At 38.7% G+C, this 18,119-nt stretch overlaps 1 pseudogene; it reads right to left on the reverse strand.

Moving 5' to 3' along the window:
- Positions 1-421: 421 nt before the first annotated feature.
- On the reverse strand, positions 422-1,400 carry LOC131836050 (olfactory receptor 11G2-like; annotated as a pseudogene).
- Between the last annotated feature and the right edge of the window lie 16,719 nt (positions 1,401-18,119).

The raw sequence follows: 18,119 nt of genomic DNA on the forward strand, positions 1-18,119 counted from the left end.
TTATCACTCTAGTACTTTACCATTTATAAAATTAGGGAGATGGAGTGCACCTTTGAGATCCCTTATAGCCCCATTAAATCTAGGAAATAAACTGTCTGGTGTATGAAGTTAAAAAACAATACCGATAATTTTCTGTGTGATGTGAGTTGTCTTTTTAACTAAGAAATTAAAAACAGGAGCGCCTGGGTGGCTCAGTTGGTGAAGCATCTGCTTTTGGTTGGGGCCATGATCTCAGGGTACTGGGATTGAATACCATACTAAGCTTCTTGACGAGCAGGAAGCTTGCTTCTTCCTCTCCCTCCCCTACTGCTCCCCCTGCTTGTACCTGCACGCTCTCTCACTATCAAATAAATAAATAAAATCTTAGAAAAGGAATTAAAAATAGATTCTATCCCCAAATCTTTTAAGCCAAGACTTATTTTTAGGTTCCCAATAATTTCTTCATAGCATGTTTCATATCTTTGTTCCTCAGACTATATATTACAGGGTTGATAAGTGGAGTTACTATGGAATAAAACAAAGTTACCATCTTCTGCATCCCAGCTTCATGCTCAGATGTTGGGCTCACATACATGACCATCACTGAGCCATAGAACAGTGAAACTACAGCCAGGTGGGACCCACAGGTAGAGAAAGCTTTTCTTCGTCCAGCTGCTGAAGGGACCCTCAACACAGCTCTCAGGACCAGAGCATAGGACCCCATGATAAAGAGAAAGGGAATAAATAAGAGCAGAGAACTTAAGGTGGACATAGTTAACTCTACTACAGGGGCTCTAGTACAAGTAAGGGCCAACAGGGGACCTGGATCACACAGGAAGTGGTCAATGATCCTGGATCCACAGAACGACATTTGGGAGATGATGATGATGGGAATCAAGAACCAAAAGAAACCAAGTATCCAGCAGGTGACCACAAGATTGGTGCAGAGACGTCCTGTCATAATGGTTGGATAATATAGAGGCCGGCAGATGGCAAGGTACCGATCAAATGCCATAATAGCCAAGAAAAAGCATTCTGCAGAACCCAAGGAGAAGAAAAAGTAGAACTGGAGAAAGCACCCAGAGAAGGAGATGACCTTGGTGTCAGAGAGGAAGTTGGCCAACATGTTGGGGACAGTGGAGGTGACATAGCAGATCTCTAGGAAGGAGAAGTTGGCGAGCAAGAGGTACATGGGAGTATGGAGTTTCTGATCCCAGTACACAGCACAGATGATAGACCCATTGCCCATGAGGGTCAGGAGGTAGACAGCAGAGAATAGCAGAAAGAGGAGGATCTGCCCTTCCCTGGCGCAAGGGAAGCCCAGAAGGATGAAGCCAGTGATGGTGCTGGAGGTGTTGGGGGTGTCAGAGATTTTCATGGGTCTGGGAGCTGTGAAAAGACCATCACATTATTGAATGTCTGTGTAGATGGGGACCCAGATATGTATCAAAACCACCTTGTGGAATGCGATAAACACTTATATCTCAGTAATTGCTATTTTTGTCTAATCCTGAAATACTGTTCTAGTTTAGTTGTTGGACTGAAAGCCACAAGAAGCAGGTGAATATCAGTGGATAGATAGAGATGTTTCTTTATTGTAAAATATATGCCACAACATGCCTAATACATAGCTTATAACTTTAATATTATACATAAACCTCTGCAGTAACTACCCCTGAGGTCAAGAGATAGACTATCATTTGCACCCTAGAATCTTCCCTCATATTCCATCCCAATCAGTATCTTCTGCCTCTCTATCCTTCCAACTGTAACATTCTCCTTTCCTAATGGTAATGACTTCCTTGTTTTTCTTTATTTTAATAACTAAGTATGCTTCTCTATAGGGAAGTATTTGGTTTTGCTTATTTTTTTACTTTACATAAATGGAATTATACTTTTTGGCTGGCTTCTTTTCAACAGTAGGTTTGAGAAATTAATGTTATTGCGTTCTCTGTAGTTTCCCCATTTTTACATCTCTATACTATTACATTCAATGAACAAGCCACCACTATGAATTATGTCCACTTTGGAGCTATCAGGAATAATTCTATTATTACATTCTATGAATAAACCACCAGTATGAATTATGTCCACTTTGGAACTATCAGGAATAATTCTACTATGAATATATAGTTCATTTTCCTGGTTTACACTTGCATTCATTTCTATAGGCTGGGCCATAGACTGTGTGAATCTTCAACTTTATTTAACTAAGCAGTGTTGGGTCATTGTTGTGCCTTTTTTCACTTCCATTGGCTGTATATGAGGGCTCTGATTGTCTACATTCTTTTCTAATGTTAAGGTCAATGTGTACCAGGGCCTGGGGAATGCTATATAGACTGTGTTTTAACGACTTCACCCTTTTATTATTTTTTTTCTGGTGATACTGGACAGAATAGTTGTCTTCTTGTCAGTATTGTTTTTTCCAGAGTAGGTGGTTCTATCAAAATTGTCCTACAGTAGTCCAGAAGTGAGGGGAAAAAAAAAAAAAAGAAAACAGTTCCCAAACTTGATTTATGAGAACATTGTAATGCATGATGTAATTTACAGCCACATCTGGGAAGTTAGTTGTCCATCTTACATGACCACTGAGACTTGTGATCAGCCTTGTAACTTAACTAAGGCATTCTTTTCCGTGCCTACTTTTCTGATATGACTCTCCCAAGAGAAAATTCTTTGAAGTGGCTCACTCAGAAGTATCTTCCTGAAAAGGAACTTTTTCATAGGCTTGAGATTAGTTTGTGTAAGCTAGTTTACCAGAAGTAATTGGGAATTATAGTGTTTTGCATTTAGGCAGCTTTTAATAAATACTCATAAAATGAATGAATAATGTACTTTTCTCAGTTCCCAGAAGGAGATCACACCAACAGAGCTGCTTGTAGGCAAAGCTGACTCAGATTGTGTGGCCTCGGAGCAGCAACACGTGGGACTATTGGCATCACTTTTCTGTTTTGAGGGAGTTAACAAACCCACTTATTCTATTTGGGAATGCTTTGGGAGTAAACATTCGAGTTGTAGGAAACAGCTGCCGCTCACCTCTGTTAATATAGTTCCCCAGCCATCTAAGTCAGATACAGTTGAGGGATAGGATGAGCATTAATGTGGTTTTGTAGGAAGAAGTCCTTGATGGTTTGGGTTGGGGATATGACTCTACAAAATTTTCTGTTTTGTAGAAATGTTCTATTTCTATTCTAGTGATAAGCACTGTGGAATCTGATACTATTTCTCTAATGTTAAGGTACATGCAGCAGGAAACTTGAAAAGAAGAGAAAACTGTAATATATTTTGCTCCCTTCTAGTGACTGCTTGGGAGTGCCTCAAGGCAGAATGAGCTTGGATGTTCATGCATTTGCATAATGGCTTTATGTTTTTCTGAGTTAAAAAAAAAAACAAAACAACAATACAAATAGCCCTACCTTCAATCCTGGGTCTTGGTTATGGCAGCCTCTGTGAATGGGGGATGCCTGAGGAACATGAAAAATATCCATTTGCATTACGTGGAATGTAGGATCAGTTAATCAAATTATTTCTGAGAGTTGGCATAGTTATCCAAGGAGTCTGACAGTGGTCTGTTGGAGTATTCAAAAAGAGTAAGATTTCTCTGAATAAAATGACAGAAGGTGTCAGAGGACAAGTAGTTGATGATAGTATATTTTTGCGTTGATTTGAGAGGAAGATTTGTGATAGGGGACCAGCAAAACTGAGTAGCAGTTTGCAACTTGTAAACTGTGTACGAAAGCTTCCCTCTCTGAACCACATCTATTTCTGGATTTTACACGATTTTCATGACATGGGGAGCTCATGTGCCCAAGAGAATTTCCCAGGATCCTGCTAGTTTATGTCTTATATTCCAATGGGTGTTTTAGTGCCTTAGCTGTGGGAGGAACAGGTTCTGATTCTTGTATCATAGACTTATACTTTCTAAATGCTCTTTCTTCTCTGATTTTAAGAACATGTGACTTGGAATGAGGTTAAGTTTCAGATACCAAGTATTCATCTTTTGAAGGCAAACTTAAACCAGACATAAAATAACTAGTATACATTTGCATTATTTTACCTTACTCTCACATTGAGGATGAACATTTTCAGAATGTAGTCTTTTCTGAAGCAACCATTTTCCCAAATGCCCTGTTCTTTGAATGGGGCTGTTAACAAATGTTGAAGCTATGACAAGACATGACTGCTGGTGAATGGAAGGAGGGACTTGAAATAAAATTTGCTTTAACGTGTGAGAGCCGCTTATGGACTCTAAATTCCGTAAAATTAAAAAAGGTCCTTTTTAGGCTTAACAGTTTTAGTAGTCATTCAGTTTTCATTAGGTCAAAATAATTTATTAATAATTGTGGTTGGGGCCTTTCTTTCTTCCTTTTTCTTTTTATTCTTTCTCTCTCTTTTAAAGTAGGCACCATGCCCAGCATGGGGCTTGAACCATGTTGATGAGATGGAGACCGAAGCTGAGATCAAGAGTCAGATGCTTACCAAACTGAGCCAGCCAGGCACCCCTTCGGTTGGGGCATTTTTAATCAAAGTGCTTTGCAGGATGTTTCTAAGGTTATTTTTGGTAATAACCACTTTTTCCATCACCTGAATATATTTTCAGCACTTTGAATGGCTCGATGTTCAAGAACTTACTTTTCCTGGTCTAGTCTAATATTGCTTCTCTTCCTTTCTTTTACCCCTCACATCCAATTCATCAGCAAGATGTTTCTGCTTCTGAACTATGACTCATGTCAGATACTTTTCTTTGTCTTCATTGTTGTCTCCCAAGTTCAAATAGCCCTCCTTCCTTCCTTGGACTTCTGCAGCACCACCTAACAGAAATCCTTGCTTCTGCTTTTGCTCCTCTACCCTCTGTTTTCTAAGCAGCAGCATATTACTTCTTAAAGACATAAAAACCAATCATGTTGGACTTTTGAGTAAAACGCTGAGTAAAAGCTCTGTGTCAGGAAGTCTCACAAAGCTGTTCTAGAAAACAGGAATGGCCATCACCATTTTATGCTCAATCTAATATGTTTAACAGGACTGTACTGCTACTCACCTTTTATCACTTAGCTCTTCTGTAGGGAAGAAACTATGATGTTTACCTGCCCCAAGTTGAGCAAGACCTTATATTCCAGTGGGTGGAATCCAGTGGGTCAAAACAAAACAAAACAAAACAAAAGTGAAACAAAACTGGTTATTCCCGCTGTGTCAACTGCAGAGGGCGCTGTGAACGTCAGTGTGTTTATGACCCCAGGCTGAGTTAGTGGACTGAGTTAATGCACAACATTTGCTGACTTGTTAAATTAGTCTACCTGGGAACGGTTAAGATGGACTGAGTGAGTGAGTGAGCCAGGTCATGTGATACACAGTTCAAGGAAGACATTTCCTGACCATGGTGTGTCTGTGTGTTGGCCCTCTCTTCACAGCCAGTCTGGAGATGACTCACGACAGCTCAGCTCCCTCTAGCTAGTTTGTGTAGTTTCACTGAGGGTGCTGTCACATCTGTAATACTGGGTAATCTAGAAAATACTGAAGAGTAAGGATAATTTTGCTGATTGGGATGAGTGATAAGCAGCTGTGCATAATGGGAAAAAGCACTATATTTAGGGTCAAGAGCTTTTTAAATGAGCCATAGGAAATTAATACTCAGTTCTTTAGTGATAAATTGGGCCTTATAAATGCCCTTAAAAATTATTTATTTATTTATTTGACAGAGAGAGAGAGAGAGAGAGTACAAGTAAGCAGAGGGTGGGAGAAACAGGCTCTCTGCTGAGCAGGGAGCCTGATGGGGGACTCGATCCCAGGACCCTAGGATCATGACCTGAGCCAAAGGTAGCCACTTAACTGACTGATCCACCCAGGTGTGCAATAATGCCCTTTCTAAAGGGCTGTAGTAAAGATTACTGGATGAGATAAATGTCTGTAGCAGTACCTTGACCCATGCCTGACCTGTAAAAGCTTAAGAACTAACTGGCTGTGGCTAGAAGCTTGTAGATTATGGCTTTGGCTCTTCTAAATACTTGTAACCTCTTTACCTGGATCAGCAAGGGGGAATTCCAAACTGAAGCTTCTCAAAAGCTGCTTTTTTCATTTCCTTAGAGAGATGGCAGTGACCAGGGAGGAGAAAAGAAGTGGAAGTGGTTTGTGGAAGGATGAAGGGGTTATAAACAGAGTCTGTCAGGAAGTAACCCAGTTTTTTGTTTTGTTTTTTTTTTTTTTTTTGATCCTTGAGGATCCATTTACTGCTTCTGAAAGGAAAACAGTGTCAAGAGACATCTTTCTGCTCATTATGCCCTTCCCTTGGGGGTCTACCATAATTTGTGTGTGTGTGTGTGTGTTTGTGTGTCCTATACAAGTTAAAGTATTGTCTGTTTTAAATCTCACATAGGTAGAATGATGTATTAACAAATCAATTAGGGGAGGAGTCAAGATGGCGGAGAAGTAGCAAGCTGAGACTGCTTCAGCTAGCCGGAGATCAGCTAGATAGCTTATCTAAAGATTGCAAACACCTGAAAATCCATCGGCAGATCGAAGAGAAGAAGAACAGCAATTCTGGAAACAGAAAAACAACCACTTTCTGAAAGGTAGGACCGGCGGAGAAGTGAATCCAAAGCGACGGGAAGATAGACCCCGGGGGGAGGGGCCGGCTCCCGGCAAGCGGCGGAGCAACCGCGCACAAAATCAGGACTTTTAAAAGTCTGTTCCGCGGAGGGACATCGCTCCAGAGGCTAAACCGGAGCGAAGCCCACGCGGGGTCAGCGTGGCCTCAGGTCCCGCAGGGTCACAGAAGGATCGGGGGTGTCTGAGTGTCGCAGAGCTTGCGGGTATTGGAACGGGAAAGCCGGCTACAGAGACAGAGCCGACAGTAAGCTCGCAGCTCCGTGTTACCTTGAACCGGTCGCAGGCTCGGTGAGCTCGGAGCGCGGCCGGAGGTCAGGCAGACGGGAGTAACTGGGCGCTGTTCTCTGAGGGCGCACTGAGGAGTGGGGCCCTGGGCTCTCGGCTCCTCCGGGCCGGAGACCAGGAGGCCGCCATTTGTATTCCCGTCCTCTGGAACTCTACGGAAAGCGCTCAGGGAACAAAAGCTCCTGAAAGCAAACCCGAGCGGATTACTCACCCCGGCCCCGGGTAAGGGCGGTGTAATTCCGCCTGGGGCAAAGACACTTGAAAATCACTACAACAGGCCCCTCCCCCAGAAGATCAACAAGAAATCCAGCCTAGACCAAGCTCACCTACCAAGGAGTGCGGTTTCAATACCAAGGAGAGCAGCAGAATTCCAGAGGAGGAGAAAGCCAAGCACGGAACTCATGGCTTTTTTCCTGTGATTTTTTTTAGTCTTGCAGTTAATTTAATTTTTTCTTTTTCATTTTTTTTTTTTTTTTTTCTCGCCTTCGGGTAAAATTTTTTTTTTTTTTAACTGTTACCTTTTTCTTTTTTAACGATTTTTTACTAGTTTATCTAATATATATATATATTTTTTTACATTTTTCTTAGGTGGTTTCTTTTTTAAAATAAAAATTCTTTTCTTTTTTTTTTTTTTTTTTTTTTTTTTTTTTCTTTTCTTTTTTCTTTCTTCCTTTTTGAACCTCTTTTTTTACCCTTTCTCCCCACTCACGATTTTGGATCTCTTCTAATTTGGCTAAAGCATATTTTCCTGGGGTTGTTGCCACCCTTTTAGTATTTTACTTGCCCCTTCATTTACTCTTATCTGGACAAAATGACAAGACGTAAAAATTCACCACAAAAAAAAGAACAAGAGGCAGTACCGAAGGCTAGGGACCTAATCAATACAGACATCGGTAATATGTCAGATCTAGAGTTCAGAATGACAATTCTCAAGGTTCTAGCCGGGCTCGAAAAAGGCATGGAAGATATTAGAGAAACCCTCTCGAGAGATATAAAAGCCCTTTCTGGAGAAATAAAAGAACTAAAATCTAACCAAGTTGAAATCAAAAAAGCTATTAATGAGGTGCAATCAAAAATGGAGGCTCTCACTGCTAGGATAAATGAGGCAGAAGAAAGAATTAGTGATATAGAAGACCAAATGACAGAGAATAAAGAAGCTGATCAAAAGAGGGACAAACAGCTACTGGACCACGAGGGGAGAATTCGAGAAATAAGTGACACCATAAGACGAAACAACATTAGAATAATTGGGATTCCAGAAGAAGAAGAAAGTGAGAGGGGAGCAGAAGGTATACTGGAGAGAATTATTGGGGAGAATTTCCCCAATATGGCAAAGGGAACAAGCATCAAAATTCAGGAGGTTCAGAGAATGCCCCTCAAAATCAATAAGAATAGGCCCACACCCCGTCACATAATAGTAAAATTTACAAGTCTCAATGACAAAGAGAAAATCCTGAAAGCAGCCCGGGAAAAGAAGTCTGTAACATACAATGGTAAAAATATTAGATTGGCAGCTGACTTATCCACAGAGACCTGGCAGGCCAGAAAGAGCTGGCATGATATTTTCAGAGCACTAAACGAGAAAAACATGCAGCCAAGAATACTATATCCAGCTAGGCTATCATTGAAAATAGAAGGAGAGATTAAAAGCTTCCAGGACAAACAACAACTGAAAGAATTTGCAAATACCAAACCAGCTCTACAGGAAATATTGAAAGGGGTCCTCTAAGCAAAGAGAGAGCCTACAAGTGGTAGATCAGAAAGGAACAGAGACCATATACAGTAACAGTCACCTTACAGGCAATACAATGGCACTAAATTCATATCTCTCAATAGTTACCCTGAATGTGAATGGGCTAAATGCCCCTGTCAAAAGACACAGGGTATCAGAATGGATAAAAAAACAAAACCCATCTATATGTTGCCTCCAAGAAACACATTTTAAGCCCGAAGACACCTCCAGATTTAAAGTGAGGGGGTGGAAAAGAATTTACCATGCTAATGGACATCAGAAGAAAGCAGGAGTGGCAATCCTTATATCAGATCAATTAAATTTTAAGCCAAAGACTGTAATAAGAGATGAGGAAGGACACTATATCATACTCAAAGGGTCTGTCCAACAAGAAGATTTAACAATTTTAAATATCTATGCCCCCAACGTGGGAGCAGCCAACTATATAAACCAATTAATAACAAAATCAAAGAAACACATAAACAACAATACAATAATAGTAGGGGACTTTAATATTCCCCTCACTGAAATGGACAGGTCATCCAAGCAAAAGATCAGCAAGGAAATAAAGGCCTTAAATGACACACTGGACCAGATGGACATCACAGATATATTCAGAATATTTCATCCCAAAGCAACAGAATACACATTCTTCTCTAGTGCACATGGTACATTCTCCAGAATAGATCACATCCTCGGTCCTAAATCAGGACTCAACCGGTATCAAAAGATTGGGATCATTCCCTGCATATTTTCAGACCACAATGCTCTAAAGCTAGAACTCAACCACAAAAGGAAGTTTGGAAAGAACCCAAATACATGGAGACTAAAGAGTATCCTTCTAAAGAATGAATGGGTCAACCGGGAAATTAAAGAAGAATTGAAAAAAATCATGGAAACAAATGATAATGAAAATACAACGGTTCAAAATCTGTGGGACACAACAAAGGCAGTCCTGAGAGGAAAATATATAGCGGTACAAGCCTTTCTCAAGAAACAAGAAAGGTCTCAGGTACACAACCTAACCCTACACCTAAAGGAGCTGGAGAAGGAACAAGAAAGAAACCCTAAGCCCAGCAGGAGAAGAGAAATCATAAAGATCAGAGCAGAAATCAATGAAATAGAAACCAAAAAAACAATAGAACAAATCAACGAAACTAGGAGCTGGTTCTTTGAAAGAATTAATAAAATTGATAAACCCCTGGCCCGACTTATCAAAAAGAAAAGAGAAAGGACCCAAATAAATAAAATCATGAATGAAAGAGGAGAGATCACAACTAACACCAAGGAAATACAAACTATTATAAGAACATACTATGAGCAACTCTACGGCAATAAATTTGACAATCTGGAAGAAATGGATGCATTCCTAGAAACATATAAACTACCACAACTGAACCATGAAGAAATAGAAAGCCTGAACAGACCCATAACCAGTAAGGAGATTGAAACAGTCATTAAAAATCTCCAAACAAACAAAAGCCCAGGGCCAGACGGCTTCCCGGGGGAATTCTACCAAACATTTAAAGAAGAACTAATTCCTATTCTCCTGAAACTGTTCCAAAAAATAGAAATGGAAGGAAAACTTCCAAACTCATTTTATGAGGCCAGCATCACCTTGATCCCAAAACCAGACAAGGATCCCACCAAAAAAGAGAGCTATAGACCGATATCCTTGATGAACACAGATGCGAAAATACTCAACAAAATACTAGCCAATCGGATTCAACAGTACATTAAAAAGATTATTCACCACGACCAAGTGGGATTTATTCCAGGGCTGCAAGGTTGGTTCAACATCCGCAAATCAGTCAATGTGATACAACACATCAATAAAAGTAAGAACAAGAACCATATGATACTCTCAATAGATGCTGAAAAAGCATTTGACAAAGTACAACATCCCTTCCTGATCAAAACTCTTCAAAGTGTAGGGATAGAGGGCACATACCTCAATATCATCAAAGCCATCTATGAAAAACCCACCGCAAATATCATTCTCAATGGAGAAAAACTGAAAGCTTTTCCGCTAAGGTCAGGAACACGGCAGGGATGTCCATTATCACCACTGCTATTCAACATCGTACTAGAGGTCCTAGCCTCAGCAATCAGACAACAAAAGGAAATTAAAGGCATCCAAATCGGCAAAGAAGAAGTCAAATTATCACTCTTCGCAGATGATATGATACTATATGTGGAAAACCCAAAAGACTCCACTCCAAAACTGCTAGAACTTATACAGGAATTCAGTAAAGTGTCAGGATATAAAATCAATGCACAGAAATCAGTTGCATTTCTCTACACCAACAGCAAGACAGAAGAAAGAGATATTAAGGAGTCAATCCCATTTACAATTGCATCCAAAACCATAAGATACCTAGGAATAAACCTAACCAAAGAGACACAGAATCTATACTCAGAAAACTATAAAGTACTCATGAAAGAAATTGAGGAAGACACAAAGAAATGGAAAAATGTTCCATGCTCCTGGATTGGAAGAATAAATATTGTGAAAATGTCTATGCTACCTAAAGCAATCTACACATTTAATGCAATTCCTATCAAAGTACCATCCATCTTTTTCAAAGAAATGGAACAAATAATTCTAAAATTTATATGGAACCAGAAAAGACCTCGAATAGCCAAAGGGATATTGAAAAAGAAAGCCAACGTTGGTGGCATCACAATTCCGGACTTCAAGCTCTATTACAAAGCTGTCATCATCAAGACAGCATGGTACTGGCACAAAAACAGACACATAGATCAATGGAACAGAATAGAGAGCCCAGAAATAGACCCTCAACTCTATGGTCAACTAATCTTCGACAAAGCAGGAAAGAATGTCCAATGGAAAAAAGACAGCCTTTTCAATAAATGGTGCTGGGAAAATTGGACAGCCACATGCAGAAAAATGAAATTGGACCATTTCCTTACACCACACACAAAAATAGACTCAAAATGGATGAAGGACCTCAATGTACGAAAGGAATCCATCAAAATCCTTGAGGAGAACACGGGCAGCAACCTCTTCGACCTCTGCCGCAGCAACATCTTCCTAGGAACAACGCAAAAGGCAAGGGAAGCAAGGGAAAAAATGAACTACTGGGATTTCATCAAGATCAAAAGCTTTTGCACAGCAAAGGAAACAGTTAACAAAATCAAAAGACAACTGACAGAATGGGAGAAGATATTTGCAAACGACATATCAGATAAAGGACTAGTGTCCAGAATCTATAAAGAACTTAGCAAACTCAACACCCAAAGAACAAATAATCCAATCAAGAAATGGGCAGAAGACATGAACAGACATTTCTGCAAAGAAGACATCCAGATGGCCAACAGACACATGAAAAAGTGCTCCATATCACTTGGCATCAGGGAAATACAAATCAAAACCACAATGAGATATCACCTCACACCAGTCAGAATGGCTAAAATCAACAAGTCAGGAAATGACAGATGCTGGCGAGGATGCGGAGAAAGGGGAACCCTCCTACACTGTTGGTGGGAATGCAAGCTGGTGCAGCCACTCTGGAAAACAGCATGGAGGTTCCTCAAAATGTTGAAAATAGAACTGCCCTATGACCCAGCAATTGCACTATTGGGTATTTACCCTAAAGATACAAATGTAGTGATCCAAAGGGACACATGCACCCGAATGTTTATAGCAGCAATGTCCACAATAGCCAAACTATGGAAAGAACCTAGATGTCCATCAACAGATGAATGGATCAAGAAGATGTGGTATATATACACAATGGAATACTATGCAGCCATCAAAAGAAATGAAATCTTGCCATTTGCAACAACATGGATGGAACTAGAGCGTATCATGCTTAGCGAAATAAGTCAAGCAGAGAAAGACAACTATCATATGATCTCCCTGATATGAGGAAGTGGTGATGCAACATGGAGGCTTAAGTGGGTAGAAGAATAAATGAAACAAGATGGGATTGGGAGGGAGACAAACCATAAGTGACTCTTAATCTCACAAAACAAACTGAGGGTTGCCGGGGGGAGGGGGTTGGGGAGAAGGGGGTGGGATTATGGACATTGGGGAGGGTATGTGATTTGGTGAGTGCTGTGAAGTGTGTAAACCTGGTGATTCACAGACCTGGGGATAAAAATATATGTATATAAAAAATATATGTTTATAAAAAATAAAAAAAAAAAAAATAAAAAAAAAAAATAAAAAAAAAACAAATCAATTAATTGTCTCATTAATTAGCCAACTCACAAATCTATCTCTAAATTCCCTATGTGTGCCTTTTTGCAATTCCTACCTTCTCTCCCTTCCTGACATCACTCCCCAGGTAACCACTGATCTATCTCTTACTGCAGATGTTTGTACTTTTCATATGTATATATGTGTATGTGTCATACCTTACTTTTTTTTTTTTTATTTTAGTTTCTTTCACTCAGCACAAGTATTTTGAGATACATCCATGTTGTCGTATCTATTGAGGCATTATTCGTTTTTCTTGCTGAGTCATATTCTGTTGTATAGACAGACAGGAATTTGCTCATGTGTTTGGGCTTTTGATGGATTTTGGGGTCACTTCTAATTTTGTGTCATTATAAATAAAACTGCTAGGAACATTTATGTGTAAGAGTTTGTATGTCACATGCTTTTTTCTCCTAGGTAAGTAGCTAGGTGTGTAACAGCTTTATGAAATGGTAGATACATACTTAATATTTTAAGAAACTGGCAAACTGTTTTCCAAACTGCTTGTACCATTTTACATTCACACTAGCAGTGTATGAAAGCTCTGGTTCCTTTTTATCACCACCAACATTGGTAGAGTTGTTCTTTTTAATTGTAGTGATTCTGGTATATATATGGTGGTAGCACATCGTGTTTTTAATTTGTAATTCTGTAATGAGAAGTGATGTTGAATAGATTTTCATTTGTTTGTTTTTCATTTGTATATGTTCTGTTCTGTGTGTGCTCAAATATTTTCCCATATTTTTATTGGGCTATCTGCTTTATTATTATTGATTTTTTTTTAATTTTTAAAATTTTTAAAATTTTTTAAAAATTTCTTTTCAGCGTAACAGTATTCATTGTTTTTGCACCTCACCCAGTGCTCCATGCAACCCGTGCCCTCTATAATACCCACCACCTGGCTCCCCCAACCTCCCAACCCTACCCCTTCAAAACCCTCAGATTGTTTTTCAGAGTCCACAGTCTCTCATGTGAGAGACTTCCAATTTCCCCCAACTCCCTTCTCCTCTCCATCTCCGCATGTCCTCCATGTTATTTGTTATGCTACACAAATAAGTGAAACCATATGATAATTGATTCTCTCTGTCTGACTTATTTCACTCAGCATAATCTATTCCAGTCCCGTCCATGTTGCTACAAAAGTTGGGTATTCGTCCTTTCTGATGGAGGCATAATACTCCATAGTGTATATGGACCACATCTTCCTTATCCATTCATCCGTTGAAGGGCATCTTGGCTCTTTCCATAGTTTGGCGACCGTGGACATTGCTGCTATAAACATTGGGGTACAGATGGCCCTTCTTTTCACTACCTCTGTATCTTTGGGGTAAATACCCAGGAGTGCAATGGCAGGGTCATAGGGAAATTCTATTTTTAATTTCTTGAGGAATCTCCACACTGTTCTCCAAAGAGGCTGCACCAACTTGCATTCCCACCAACAGTGTAAGAGGGTTTCCCTTTCTCCACATCCCCTCCAACACATGTTGTTTCCTGTCTTGCTAATTTTGGCCATTCTAACTGGTGTAAGGTGATATCTCAATGTGGTTTTAATTTGAATCTCCCTGATGGCTAGTGATGATGAACATTTTTAAGGGAAGTATCACATAAACATCAGCAGTAACTAAGTCTCAGGAAGGCCCTGATAAAATAAAAAGTCATTCTGTGCATCTGGTGTTTTCTTGGCAGCATATACTACTCATGCCAATGATGTATGAATGTTTTCTTAGGAAAAGGCAGAGGGTGCATGTATAAGCTATCAGCAGTGCAGCTGTTAGCAGCCTATGGCATGTGATCTCAGGTTGGTTCAGCTTGTCAAGGTGATTCTCAATTTCACAGATTACTATTCTGCTCTGGAGGGTGATTTGTTCCCATCAGACTGTGTGCAAGAAAACCACAAGCAGGAAGTAGTTGGTCTCTGTGGATGCTGAATATCCTTTTACTGTGTTTTAATTTTCCTCTTTTTCTACTTCCAGCATCCTGAGGGCACTGTTCTCTCACTGCCACTCACCTCAGGATCTGCCCTCTAGTGTCCTACAAATTCCACTCACTATCGTCTTAGGGTTAAGTTAGAGAAATGAAATACACCCTCTCTTTATTAGCCGAGTAAGCATTTTATCTTCAACATTTAAGAGGAAAGTTTCTAAGGAAGTAAAAGAACAAAACCAATGAAAAAGCATTTATTCAGAATACAGGTAATTAAATTATTTTCCTGAAAGTTTGAATAATAAAGTTTACTGGATTTATGTACTCCTTCTCACCAGTAACCCATCCCCTACATCTCAATTATATCAGGAGTAACTTTGCCCAAAACTTTCCAGCTATATTTTTGTTCCCACTCTTTCCTTCAACCTCTCACTTTTCTTTGGTAACAGTTGTGACAGCCCTGTACGGGTATATTAATTCCAGTTCAGAAAGAATCTAATTGTGTTATGTTAGTCACCATACAGTAAATCACTAGGTTTTGACTTAGTGTTCCAAGATTCATTGTTTACATATCTTAAGACAATTATTGCGATATCAACAATTCCTTCCATTCTTTTGAATCATTGTTGAAACTCAACTTCTATATCACAGACGAGAACTTTGTTGTCCAAATAAGGGGTCATTAATCTTTGATTTGTGTGAACATGCTATTAGCTCTAAATTTTATTCTGAGGGTATTCTGGGTTAACTTTTGGATTAAGGCAGAACTTCAGAAAGCTAATATGTGGATCAAAATGATTAGCTCTGGGAAGAACTACTACTCATGAATTACACTTCTATATAATGCTTTTGCTTCTTATTGAGAATGTTATAAGAAGCATCTATATTGACCATATTATATCTATGTATCTTTGTTTGCATGTATCTTTTTGTTATTATCATCATCATCTCTCTGTTCCAGATACTTTTGGGGACCAATGATCGCTGTATTTCTCAGTTATCCTAATGCAAATCCCTGTGAGAGAAATTATTATAGGATTAAGAGCCAGTAATTTACCTTTCCCTGTGAACCCACTTGTTTTCTTTTTATACTGAATGAAAACCATCTAACAAATAATTTTCCCAATTTCTTACTTTGTTTCCCCATTCCTCATAACACATTTCGAGGCTTGACTTTAATATCAGCATAAGATCATATCCAAAAAGTATCATTTTATTTTTTCTTTCTAAGTTCATATTTCTCTTATTCTTTCTTTTAGTCCTCCTTTGTTATGTCAGATCCTTAATGAAACAAGGTGGAATATAGTATAATAAAGGCATATATAAATAAAGGTGTAAGTAAATAAGTTGTTCTAAGATAAGAAGAACTTATGAAGTTGTCAAGATTTTTATTAAGATGAGGTTTTTAAGCTTTCCTTTATATTACTAGGCTGGCTTTCCCAGCAGTTCAGATAAATCACTATGTATTGTGGTCTAGAAGGTTCTGGATGATCTGATCTCTCCTACCTCTCCAGCCTCATACGCCAACTAGCTTCTGGATAGCCAAATAAACTCACATTCTTTGAAAATCCCAAACTTTTACCTGTACTTACATGGAACTTGGTTCCCCTAGAACTTTGCATAACATATTTTCTGACTTTTAATGATCACCTCCTAATAATGTCATTCTCTAACCATTTCATGTAAATTACCCCCATCTACCCAAACATTTTCTATATTCATATATTCATGTTTTATTGAGAGATAGTTGACATACGACATTATGTTAGTTTCAGCTATACAATGTGAAGATTTGATATATGTGTATATTATAAAATCATCACCCCAATAAATCTAGTTAACATCTATCTCTACACATAGTTACAAATTTTCTTTCTCCCTTATTCTTTGTTATACAACTATGATTAACTGGAATTACAGACTTAATGTGTTTATCGGATTATTAATTTGTCTCCCACACTAGAATGTAAATTTCACAAAGACAGGGACTTTATCTTCTACATTTATTTAATTCAGGGCAAATCACAGATATAATTATATGTTTATGGAATGATGAAAAGTGTCAATCACAGACATTAGCTGAACAACTTATTTTTGACTATAGTTGAGTCAAAGAACAAGGAGTGGTCATTAAATATCTCTGCATCTGTCTTTATCTCAGTCTCTTAGACTCACTGGCTTTAGTCTTTGTTTGGCTTTACTTCTTTTGGGTTGTGGACTCTACTTAAACTTTCTTCACATAAAACTAATCCAAACTGTAATGCCACTACATGATTGTCTTCTTTTAAAATGTGGACTCTGAGAAACAGAGAGTTCTGGAGGAGTGGGGGTTGGGGGTTGGGAGAGCCTGGTGGTGGGTATTATGGAGGGCATGTATTGCATGGAGCATTGGTTTTGGTGCATAAACAATGAACCTTGGAACACTGAAAAAATAAAGTTAAATTAAAAATAAGATTAAAAAAATAAAAAAAAATGTAAACCTATTTCCAGGTACCTTAATTATCTTGCATAGGTAATAAAAGTTAAGAAGAATATAGTCTAGTCCTTATTTTTTAAATGGAGGTATCAAAATTGATGTAGGAAAAGAAACTAATGCTACTGTCACAGATGTTTGATTCACCTATCATACTCACTGCAGCTTTTTCACTTTTCCCAGCTAATGCAGTATTTTATTTTTCTGCGTCACATATTTATTTTAAATAGTAGCTCTGTAAGAGCAGTTTGTAAATTGGTGTTGGTCTCAGTGCATCAGAACCACCTGAGTAATATTAAAATAAGGATTTCTAGGAGTCCACTTCAAAGATTCTGATTTAGATTTGGAGAACGGACTGGGAACCTTTCCCTAAGTAATTATGAAACAGGTTTGGGAAACAGTGCTTCAGATCATTGTCAATCTTTTGGATTCAAATTAAATAAAAATTTTGGCCAAATTGTGGTTGGATTCTTGCTAGTTTCTTTTTATTTGAGCTATAAAGATATGAATACTCTTCTATGGAGTAGAGTAGAGTAGAGATGTTTAAGCAAGAAAAACCAAGTGTAAGAATGAATGAACTTAATAGAGGTCAGGAAGGCATGAAGCTAGGGACTGTGATAATAATCATAGATAAATGGACAAGCAGTTATAGGAAGTCAGGATAGAAAAAAATTTTGAAGTCCAAATATCCAGGTCATTTATTCAAATTATGATCTATGAAATCCTGATTTGAGGGAAAGGTGTGATTTAATTTGACATACTGTTGTCCATTATGTAACCTAGCAGGAATAGATGAATTTGAGTCTGTTTCAAGGGACAAATGAATAAACACCTACTTTTTAGGTAGGAATGGAAATAGGGAAAAGAATTAACTGTGATTTTGACCATTTCATGAACTC

Source organism: Mustela lutreola, chromosome 7, assembly GCF_030435805.1.
Source record: "Mustela lutreola isolate mMusLut2 chromosome 7, mMusLut2.pri, whole genome shotgun sequence".
Taxonomy (NCBI): Eukaryota; Metazoa; Chordata; class Mammalia; order Carnivora; family Mustelidae; genus Mustela; species Mustela lutreola.